Raw genomic sequence first — 9,534 nt, forward strand, 5'->3', positions numbered from 1 at the left:
CACTGACATGATGCTATTATCATGTCTGACTTAGAGGCCAGAACTGTCCTTCTAAGGACTGGAGATCATCTCTGCACAGAGGCTTTCTAACAGGCTGACAGCTGGGAAGATTGGAGGCCTCAGGAGACCGGCACCATGTCCAATATTCCTCATCATTCATCCGTCAAAGCCTGTGAAAACTACACTAATTAAATCAGCACATAATGAGAGGATACTGGGGTCTTCCCAGGCCTGTAGAAGCATCTACTTCCTAGTGGCGTGATCAATGATATTAACACAGTTGATGGAGACACAGGGGGAGACTGACTTGCAAGGGAACTCAGAAAAGGGGTCACCTGCAGAGGAATGGGCCACGCGGTTCCCCTGAACAGAGAGGAGAGAGAGAGAGCCTCAGAACTGGGAAATCAACATCTCAGACAGGGTGCTGTGAGCACTTCAGACACTGGGAAGGGACCACTCCATTCTCCCCCAACCTCTCCCTTTGCTATCAACACACTGGCAGCCTGGCTCATCCCCAGGCCACCTGTGATGATACCTGGATTAAGTCACCATCACTGAGGAAGATCACTGAGGATACAAGAGAAGACGGATTGTAGAGCTGCAAGGACAGCGCCTAGCCTTTGGACTCTTGGGTCTCCTGGTGAGCCGGCTGCGGGCATCCTGCCCTGGCCACGCCCTACACCGTGGCAGGCTGCCTTTCCAATGCCACCCGTAGCCTTGGAGGCTAGCCAGGAGATGATGAGCTGACAGGCGAGCCAGCGTCAAGTGGGGTGACCAAGGAAGGCTGTCCCGGGCATTCAGGGTTTTGATATTTAAGCCTAGAGAGATGTCTTGCCTGTGCCTCAACTACTCTCAGTCACTTCCATATTGTTTGTTATTGACTCATGCCAACAGCTCCCTGAGTCTCACATCACTGTCCTTAGTCTGTAGGTGAAGGGACTGAGATTCAGAAATGTGAAGTCGCTCCCCATGGTCACGCTGCTGGGCAGAATAAGGACTCCCGCTTTACTTTGCATGGAGGCCCCAGTTGAAGGCCTGGAGGTATCTGAACCCCTAGCCCTGGTGCCTCCTCCCCGCTGCCCTGACCTCCCCAGTCTAAGCCCTGCCCAGGGGTTGTGCAGCTGCGGCCCTACTGGGGGAGAGGGGATTTCCACTCGTGCCCAGGCTATTCGCTGAGCACTCTGCTGGCTGGTTCCTGCTTTGTTGGGACAAGAGTGGCTGCAGGCTTTGTTCTCAGGGGCCTTAGAATGGGCGGGGCCTCTGTGAGGAGAGGTCACAGCAGCTACTCTAGTGTCAGGGCAAGGCATTCCTTTGTGAAGGCATCAGCTTCCCTGGGAAGGAAATGCACGCTGGAAAGGCTCACTGCCAATAAATCCTCATCAGCACGAGGCGGAAGAAAGACCATTTCCACGCAGATGTCCATGGGGGAAGGGAGGAAGGCAGACATCCTGTCCGGGAGGGAAGCACGGATTGTGGTCACACGCCCCGCGGGCCTTCAGCTTGGTTCTGAAACCCAGGATTAATCCTTCTGCAGAGCCCCACCCCGGCTCTCATCTTCATCATCAAAAGACCCAGTGACATGGTTTCTGGTTGGGGTCTCTGACACTGAGAGGCCTCAGTGTATCCAAGGACGTGGGGCCTGGCCCTTCCTTTGCTCTCACACCTGGCCAGGGCACCACCAGTCCAGTGCGGGCCCCGAACTTCCATGAAAAAATGTCATCAGCTGATCTGCTGAGCTTGACTTGATGAAGTGTAAGTCTCTGCTCTACCTCAGGCCTTCCTTCCACAATCCTGGATCATCACACATCTTTTCCACTCAAGCTCAGGGTCACCATCCAAAACAGTTCATAAACAGTGAAAATCTAGTAATCTAAATCAAAGCTCTATTCACTCATACATTTCAAATCTCTGCCCCTGCCTGCCCCCTGCAACTCTGTGCACACACACACACACACACACACACACACGTTCCTTCCTGGCAAGGCTTGGTCTTGGATGCCTGCAGCAGGGAGGATCGCTTCCTTGTTCCACCTCCTGTCTTACTGCTGTTCTTTTGGCTCTTTCAGGGTATAGCCTGGGGGAAAGGGGAGGGGGGTCTCTGAGAAAACGTGCCTAGAGTCCAAATGATGAGGTTATGATCTGGAGTCAGGGCACTCTGGGACTATTCCAAATGTGGGATGTTTTGTGGGTTTTGGGGGGATCGCCCATTTGCAGTGACTCACAATGGGCAATGCCTTCTCTAGCATGCTTCCCCCCACTTCCTGGTTCCAGAAGCCCGTCCCTCCTTTGGCAACCCCTCCTCCCTTTCTGCCTTCTCAGGCTGATGCCGCTGCTAGGGCCCCTCAGAGACAGACACCACCCTACCTTCCAAAGCTTTCCCTCTGGCTCAGCCACCTTCCATTTATAAGCCAGGAATAAGTTTCTACCTCCCTAATTCCCAGAGATGTGAATCAAGCTCCCCTCTAGAAAGATTTCCTTGAGGACCTCCTCACTTGCCTCCTCACTCACCTCTCCCCCAACACCCCTAGACAGCTGTCTCTAAAGAAATCCTTTCAACCAGCCTCTTCTGTGTCCTGAACTCCAAACCGGTTCTCCAGCATTCACCCATCATCACCTCCAGGCTACGGATAAGAAAAGGCTCTGTGCCAGGTGACCCAACACCTGGCTCTAGAGGGTGGAGTTTGAACATCTATTGTTCTCAGTCTGGGGGCCTCAGGCAACACTGAGAAACAGGAAGAGTCTTGTCTAACAACTGGTTAGACAAGAAACACCCAGGGAGACCATCACCACAATGTCAGCTTTCATGACCCTTCTGAAGGCTGGCAAGTTGGCAGTGCCCTCTCACCGGTGGAATTCCCAGGCCCCATCCTCAGCTTATCTTTGCTTCCTGGATGGATGTCGGTCTCCATGAGAGCCTAGCATTTCCAATTTTGACCTCACTGTGGGAGAAGAGGTGAAGTGGGGCTGAAATGCTTCCACATCTAACCCAAGCTGCCCTGGCCAGAGAACTGGTCAAGGAAAGACAGCAGGGAAAGGGGCGGGACACAGCCACCAGATAAATGAAGAGGGAGCGTAGCCACTGGGATGTGATCAAGACCGACTGGAACCAAGGTGGCTTTGAGAATAGTCTGGTCATTATAGCTTCATTGTAATACTGAAAAATCACTCCCTGTTACATCATGACAGTTTCGAGGCAGACCCTGAAAGGCCAAAAAGTGGGCAGTGGCCCAATTCCTGGGAAATTCCCATCCTATCTGAAATAGTAGGAATATGCCTCCCACTTGTTAGCAGTATGAAATCACTCAGCCCATAAAATCCAGGAAACCTATTCCCTGGGGTTGCTCTTACTTTCTGATATGCTCTGTATTCTGCCTACAGAGTATGCCTCCAAATAAACTCAATTTCATTTTTCTTTGGCTCGCTCTTGAAATATTTCCTAGCCAAAGCCAAGGACCCTCAGATGGCTGACTGTCCTAGAGACTCCTGCAGATCCCAGGACGTGACATTCCCCTCTCCTGTGACACCGGTCAGCACCTCAATCTGAGGGATGTGAAATCTGGAGGGAGCTCGGGCTGTGTCTTTGCTCTCGAGTTCAGGGCTGGCATTAGTTTTGACTGAACAACTATCTGGCGGACCTTGACAAACACCTTAAGGGCTTCACCTGAGGAATGAAGCTGGGACTCGTGTCTGAGGGCTCATCCAGCCACAGAGTCAAAGTCAAAGTAAGCACAAGTGGGAAAATGTGGCTTGCTGCCTGGTTGCTCCCGTGTGTCGTGGGCCCAAAGTGTGTTGGTGCCTCCATGAGCTGGAAAGCTATCTCTCGGCAGACCTGATGGTGTCTGTCTCCAGACTGCTCCTCCTCTGGCATTCCCCATCCCAGAACCACAATCCAGGGGAGCCCCAACTTCTCCCCACTCACCCAGGATGAGTCCGACAAAGTCCCAAGGACTCTGCCTCCAAAATTGATCTTGAATCAGCTCATCCTCTCTTCTGCTTAGCCCAGAAAGACTTACCTTATCTCTCACCTCGAGTCTTCATCTTTCTGACCGTTGGCTTAAACCTTTGTCACCGGACCCCAACGTCGGTTGAGTCAGTCTCCAACAAGGGTTTTCCTGCCTGGTGTTCTTCAAGCCAATTAACGGGACCAAATTTGGTTCAGGAGCCAAGGAAAGCTTTCTTTTTTGGACAGAAACAGCTCCCAGCGGGCTCTAAAGCATACCCAGCCATGCACCTGAGGCTCCCGGCTCCCCGTGTTCCCCACGTGCTCCTGGACAGGCTGTGGGAGGGGCTACTGTGTAGGGATCTCCTGGCGGAGGGGGCGGAGTTCCCTGCGGCTGGAGACCGGTGCTCTGCTGAGGCTCCAGGCAGCGTCTCTGCACACAGCGGCCACCACCATCCTAGACTGAGTGTGGTGAGCAGTGCTTCTCCAAACGGCCTGGAGCTGAGACGTCAGTACTAGGGGCTCTGGCCCCCGGTGCTTGGGGCAAAGCGTCTACAGGCAGCCCTCTGTGAACAAGTGAAAGGGACTGAACACAAAGGACTAAAGAAAGGTAAGAATGCATTTCATTGCCCAGTTTCTACTTTTGTTTCCGGGGAATGGTTAATGGGCTTTGTGGGTGATAAATCCATTCTCTGTCTTTTGTTCTGCTTCTCATTTTTGAGGGGTGCTGAGCGGCTGCAGGACAGTGGTCTGTCTTATAACTGCTTCTGGCTGAGTTCTGGCATCCTCATAACCTTGAGTAAGAGGAACAGAACTTCTCCCATGCTGCCTTTAGACATGCTTGATCATCACCAGGCCTTGGCCCTAAACATTCGTATCCCTGAGTGACCACCATTTGTCTGACCTTTTGGAGATGAAGGACACCAGACAATTTAAGAAACATGGCCCAAATGTCAGCACATGATCAGAGAATGGATAGTTGCTATGGGGCCCAAGAAAGGTAGAAACCAAGTAATTCTGGAGGGACCTGTTTTACCCTGCTCCACGTTTCAAGGTTAGCCTGGTGGGCTTCTGTTAGCCAAGTTGCCTTTTCCAGTAGCCTGTCTGCACTTTCTCCAGTCAGGCCACTTGCACTGACATAAAAGTAAATTGGCCAACTGGTCAGAGCACAGACCCTTCCCTATGCTAACATAATCCCATGACGTAACCCTAGCTAACATAATCTAGAGCCATTTGGTTATCTAGGACCATATTGGCCAGTGAGAAAACAAATTTTTGTATGGAATTTAAAGGTTTGGGCTGCTTCACATGTCAAGATTGTTTTTTCCCCTAATATTTTGAAGTTGAGGTCAGTCTTAGTGGCCACTGTGGCTGCCACCTTTTTTAGGGTGATGGTGTTATAGGTAGTTCCCTTAGCCAGGGTCACTAGTACCCCAATAAGTGCAGTGATTCCTGAGATTAGTAATATTGTGGCTTTTTTTTGGAGTGTCACGGCTTCTTCCTTTGGGTAGTGGTTTGACCGAAAACTCCAATTAAGTTTGAACCTGGTCCCACAGGTCTCATGGTGATACCACCCCTCACCTTGGTACTGTCTAAACATTGGATGCCCAGCCCCTTGTTGAGTCTGGGGGCTTAGCCAAGAACACATATGCTCTTTGTAAGCACAGTGACCCTCTGCCCTTGGCTTGAGTCCTTGAAGTGGCAGTGCTTTGGTTTTTCACCTGTGTATCTATCTAAGGACCCATCGGGGCACCCAGGTACCAGACTCAACTAGTTGTTTTCCCTCATTGGATCACCTGATTCACATATTGTTGATGCTGTTTATCCATAAGTATCACAAGTGAGACCAGCTTAGACTTCAACTTGTTTACAGTTTCTCTCCGGCTGGGAAGAAGATGATATTTAGTCCTTCCCCCTCGGTTATTGGGTTTCCTCTTAAAAGTGTCTGATGGTCCTTTCCTGTTTCCAGATCAAACAATCAGTGACTTTCCATCCATCTTGAGCATCTCTGGTCACATTGTAGAAGAAATGTGTTTGCCCTGAGGCAACAGTGGGGTGAGCATTGTAATGCCCAAGATGGAGAGAGTATAAAGGAAGTATAGGGCCCTCAGCTTTGTCCCAGGCATACGGTGGTGGTGGTTACCGTGGTATCTTGTGGGCTGCTGGTTTTGTGGGATTTTAGGTACCCTCCGTTTCCAGACGGAAGGGATGTAGGGTCAGGTCAGCAGGGGCAGGCAGCACCTGGTTACCTATTTTGTGAGAACTTTCATGGTTTCTCTTTCCTGAAGGGCATACTTGAGTTGTTCCATTTTAAGGGAGTTAAAATATCCCTTTTCTTGGGCTTAGGGAATGAGCCCATAGTACATGAGTTCAAATGCAACTTTAATTTATCCTTTTGGGCAATCTTAAGAAGCAACTTAATCCAGTTTTCTTGAGCTTCCTGACATAGCATGACTAAGGTTTGATTGGATCTCACTTTTCCCAATGACTGGGATCTCCAGGCTAAGTGCAAGGTCCGTTTTATGCCCAGGGCACTCGTTGGCTAGAGACACAAATGCTGGACCATTATCCCTCTGTAGGGATCCTGGGAGTCCAAACTCAGGGATTATTTCTTTTAGTAATGCCTTAGCCACTCCAGCTGCCGTTTCAGTTCTATCAGGGAATGCTTCTATCCACCCAGAAAACGTTGTCTACTAGAGACAGCTGAAATTGCTTGGTGCTCTCAGCACGGCAGTGAAATCAATCTGCCAATCTTCTCTAGGATGTGTCTCTCTGGTATAAAAAATTTAAGATCTTCCCTTTTCTAAGTTCTAGGGCTTGGGTGAAGACTATCAGCTCTGCCTTCTGGGCAGAAGTCCCCACTGCTAGGCTTCTGCTTCTATGACTTGGGTCTGGGAGGTTACTGCTTCTCCTGTCAGCCTTTTTCCCTCCCACATAAAACCGCTCCCATCTCTGGACCATTCCCTTTCTGGGGCAGCTGGAATAGACTGTGTCTTTTGTTTCTATACAATCATGTTTCAAGGGCACTGTTTCTGTAGGTAGCAAGATGGCAGAGTTTAGTGTGTGACAGGTTTTTACAGTAACCATTGGGTTGTCTAGTGGTTCTATGAATGCCCATTCTTGGGCCTTCCTTGATACCCCTCAAATTTGACAACTCTTGTGACCAAGTTTGACAGAACTGAGTAAGTGGCACTGGTGTCAACTAGGAATTCAACAGCCTTTCCCTCTGTGTCCAATGGCAGCTGGGGTTCCTCAGCGGTCAGTTGGAGTACCAGCTTAGGAGCCCCCTGACTCCATCGTTCTTCATCTCTTTGGGCCATCTGCTTTGAGGGTAGTGGCTGGGACCTGCCATTTCTCTCTTCCTTTGGGCTCTTCCAGTGCCGCTCTTGTTTGCTTATGGCATACTGACTGGGTCCTGGTTTTCTTGGCTGGCTTCCCCTTGATGGGGTCTGAGGGTCACTTATGAAAGTTGAGTCTCTGTGGATACTTAGTCCAGATTCCCATACCAACTAGATGCCAGGAGGGCAACAGCTCGTAGGTGGGCTTGTCTCCAGGCCTTTTTATCCTCTGACTTCTCCTCCTCTGTATCTTGGTTATTAAAGGTTGAAATAGGTAACCTTAACCAGATGAGAGAGATGGGTATCTGGTTCTATTTCCAGTTTCTGAAGTTTATGTGTAATGTCGGGGGTACTTTGGGAAATGGGATACAACCTCAAGATTGCATTGCCTTCCAGTGACTTGGGATCATTGGCAGTATAGATTCGGAGGCATTCCCTGAGGCACTCTAGGAATTCCAGTTTTTTCCCATTGACTCCTAGTTGATTTCCTTTATTTATTCCCGTTGACAGGTGTCTTTCCTGCTGCCTGGCTTCTCTTTGGGATTGTGTTTTTGTAATGGGTCAGCCTCTGTGCTCCACTCCCCTCCCCATTGCCTCGGTTGGTCCCAGCTGGATTTGTTATCTGGGCTGCTCGATTCCCCAGTTGGAGAGGAGCATGGCCTGCATTGTTTGTGTTCTCTCGGTGTGCTTCCTCTCGGGCTTTTGAGAAGACTGTGGACTTTCCTTCCCCTGTTAGGAGTACATGGAGGAGGCTCCGATGTCAGCCCAGGTGGGGTCATGGGTCTCAATGATTCCCCTAATCAGATTTAGGACCCCTCTGGATCTGCCCTTAGTCCCTTACAATGACATTTTTCCAACTACCAATGGAGTGGTTGGAGTGATTTGTTGGCATGAAAATACCATTAGATATGCCCCAAATAAGATGTCCAGTTTGGGAAATTTGGACCCAGCACTAAACTGTTTGGGATTCCTCAAGAGACCCAAATAAGCATGGGCTCTCATACAACTGGGGATTTCCCTTGAATTTGTCATGGCCCATCCTTGAACTAGTCAGTCCTTCTTCAGTCGGAATGCCCCACAGGAGGTCAGATGGGACGGCCTCCGGGCCAGAGCAGCTTAGCTGAGGTGAGTGTCTTCTCTTTCTTCCTTTCAGCCAAAAAGGAGAAGTTTTTGGACTTCCTGCCGGTTAAGAGCTTAGAGCAAGAGGGGTTCCCACCGGCACTCACCGGATCACCAGGGCAGCTGGAAAGCTGTGGTGATACCTAGAGGTGAGCCCATGGAGCCCCAGCCAATGAAGACTCAGCCACGGTTCGCCTCATCAGCAGTGCGGGGAGGAGAGCCTGGCGGGGAAGTGTTTCCTCTTCTTGTCAGCAGCCCACAGGGCTTCCTGATTATGGGGGTCCTGGTCTTGCGAGTGGCTCACAGCGCTCCCTGGCCCACTTGAGAGAAACTAGCTCTGGCAGGAAGAGGTCAAGTCACCAGTCACTTACTCACCTGAACCGGGATGGGGCATCCTTGTTCCAGCTTGTCAGGTGGTCCTCATTACCTGGGCCTTTTCCTGGTATCACCTCTTGGCTCACTGGACTGGCCACTTTCCTTTACCAGATCAAAAGTGACTCGGGAGAATGCTTCTGCTGACCCCCAGAGATTGGCAAGGACAAAAACCCCGATGCTGCCACTACTCCCTTGTACAGGGGCCAGGAGGACAGTACTGCTGGTGAGACAGTGGGCAAGACTGCTGTGGCTCCATCCTGTCGGAGATCCCCACCATCCCCAGGCCCCAGCGCTGCTGGAAGGCCAGCCAGAGGCAGCAGACAGACGCGTGTGAGTCAGTCTCTGATCCCCAGGGATGCCTCAGAATGATTCCCTTAAGAGAGGGGGTCCAGATGATGCTGGTGGCTATGTTGTGTGGTGCACCACACTGGGTATTGGCTTGCTGGGCAGAGCTGCTCTAAGTTTGGCCGGAGGCTGCTGCCATTCCACCCTGTCAGAGAGTACTCAAAGATCAGAGTCCTCGTGTGAAGCTCCCAAAGCTTCCACCATCCTCCCGCTGAAGCCAGGGGAGCAAGAAAACCATGGTCTGTTTCTCCATGGTCACCAGAGTTTGTTACCAACCCTTTTGAGTCAGGCCCCAGGCAAGGTCCTCCTGCTTGTTGTCATTCAGGCCAATAGAATGAGACTGAGTTTGGTTCAGAGGAAAGTTTTACTCCTTGATCAAAGAATGGAGAGGTGTGAGGTACAGTTCTAAAGTACACC

This window comes from Bison bison, unplaced genomic scaffold (genome assembly GCF_000754665.1).
Source record: "Bison bison bison isolate TAMUID 2011002044 unplaced genomic scaffold, Bison_UMD1.0 scf7180017864218, whole genome shotgun sequence".
NCBI classification, from domain to species: Eukaryota; Metazoa; Chordata; class Mammalia; order Artiodactyla; family Bovidae; genus Bison; species Bison bison.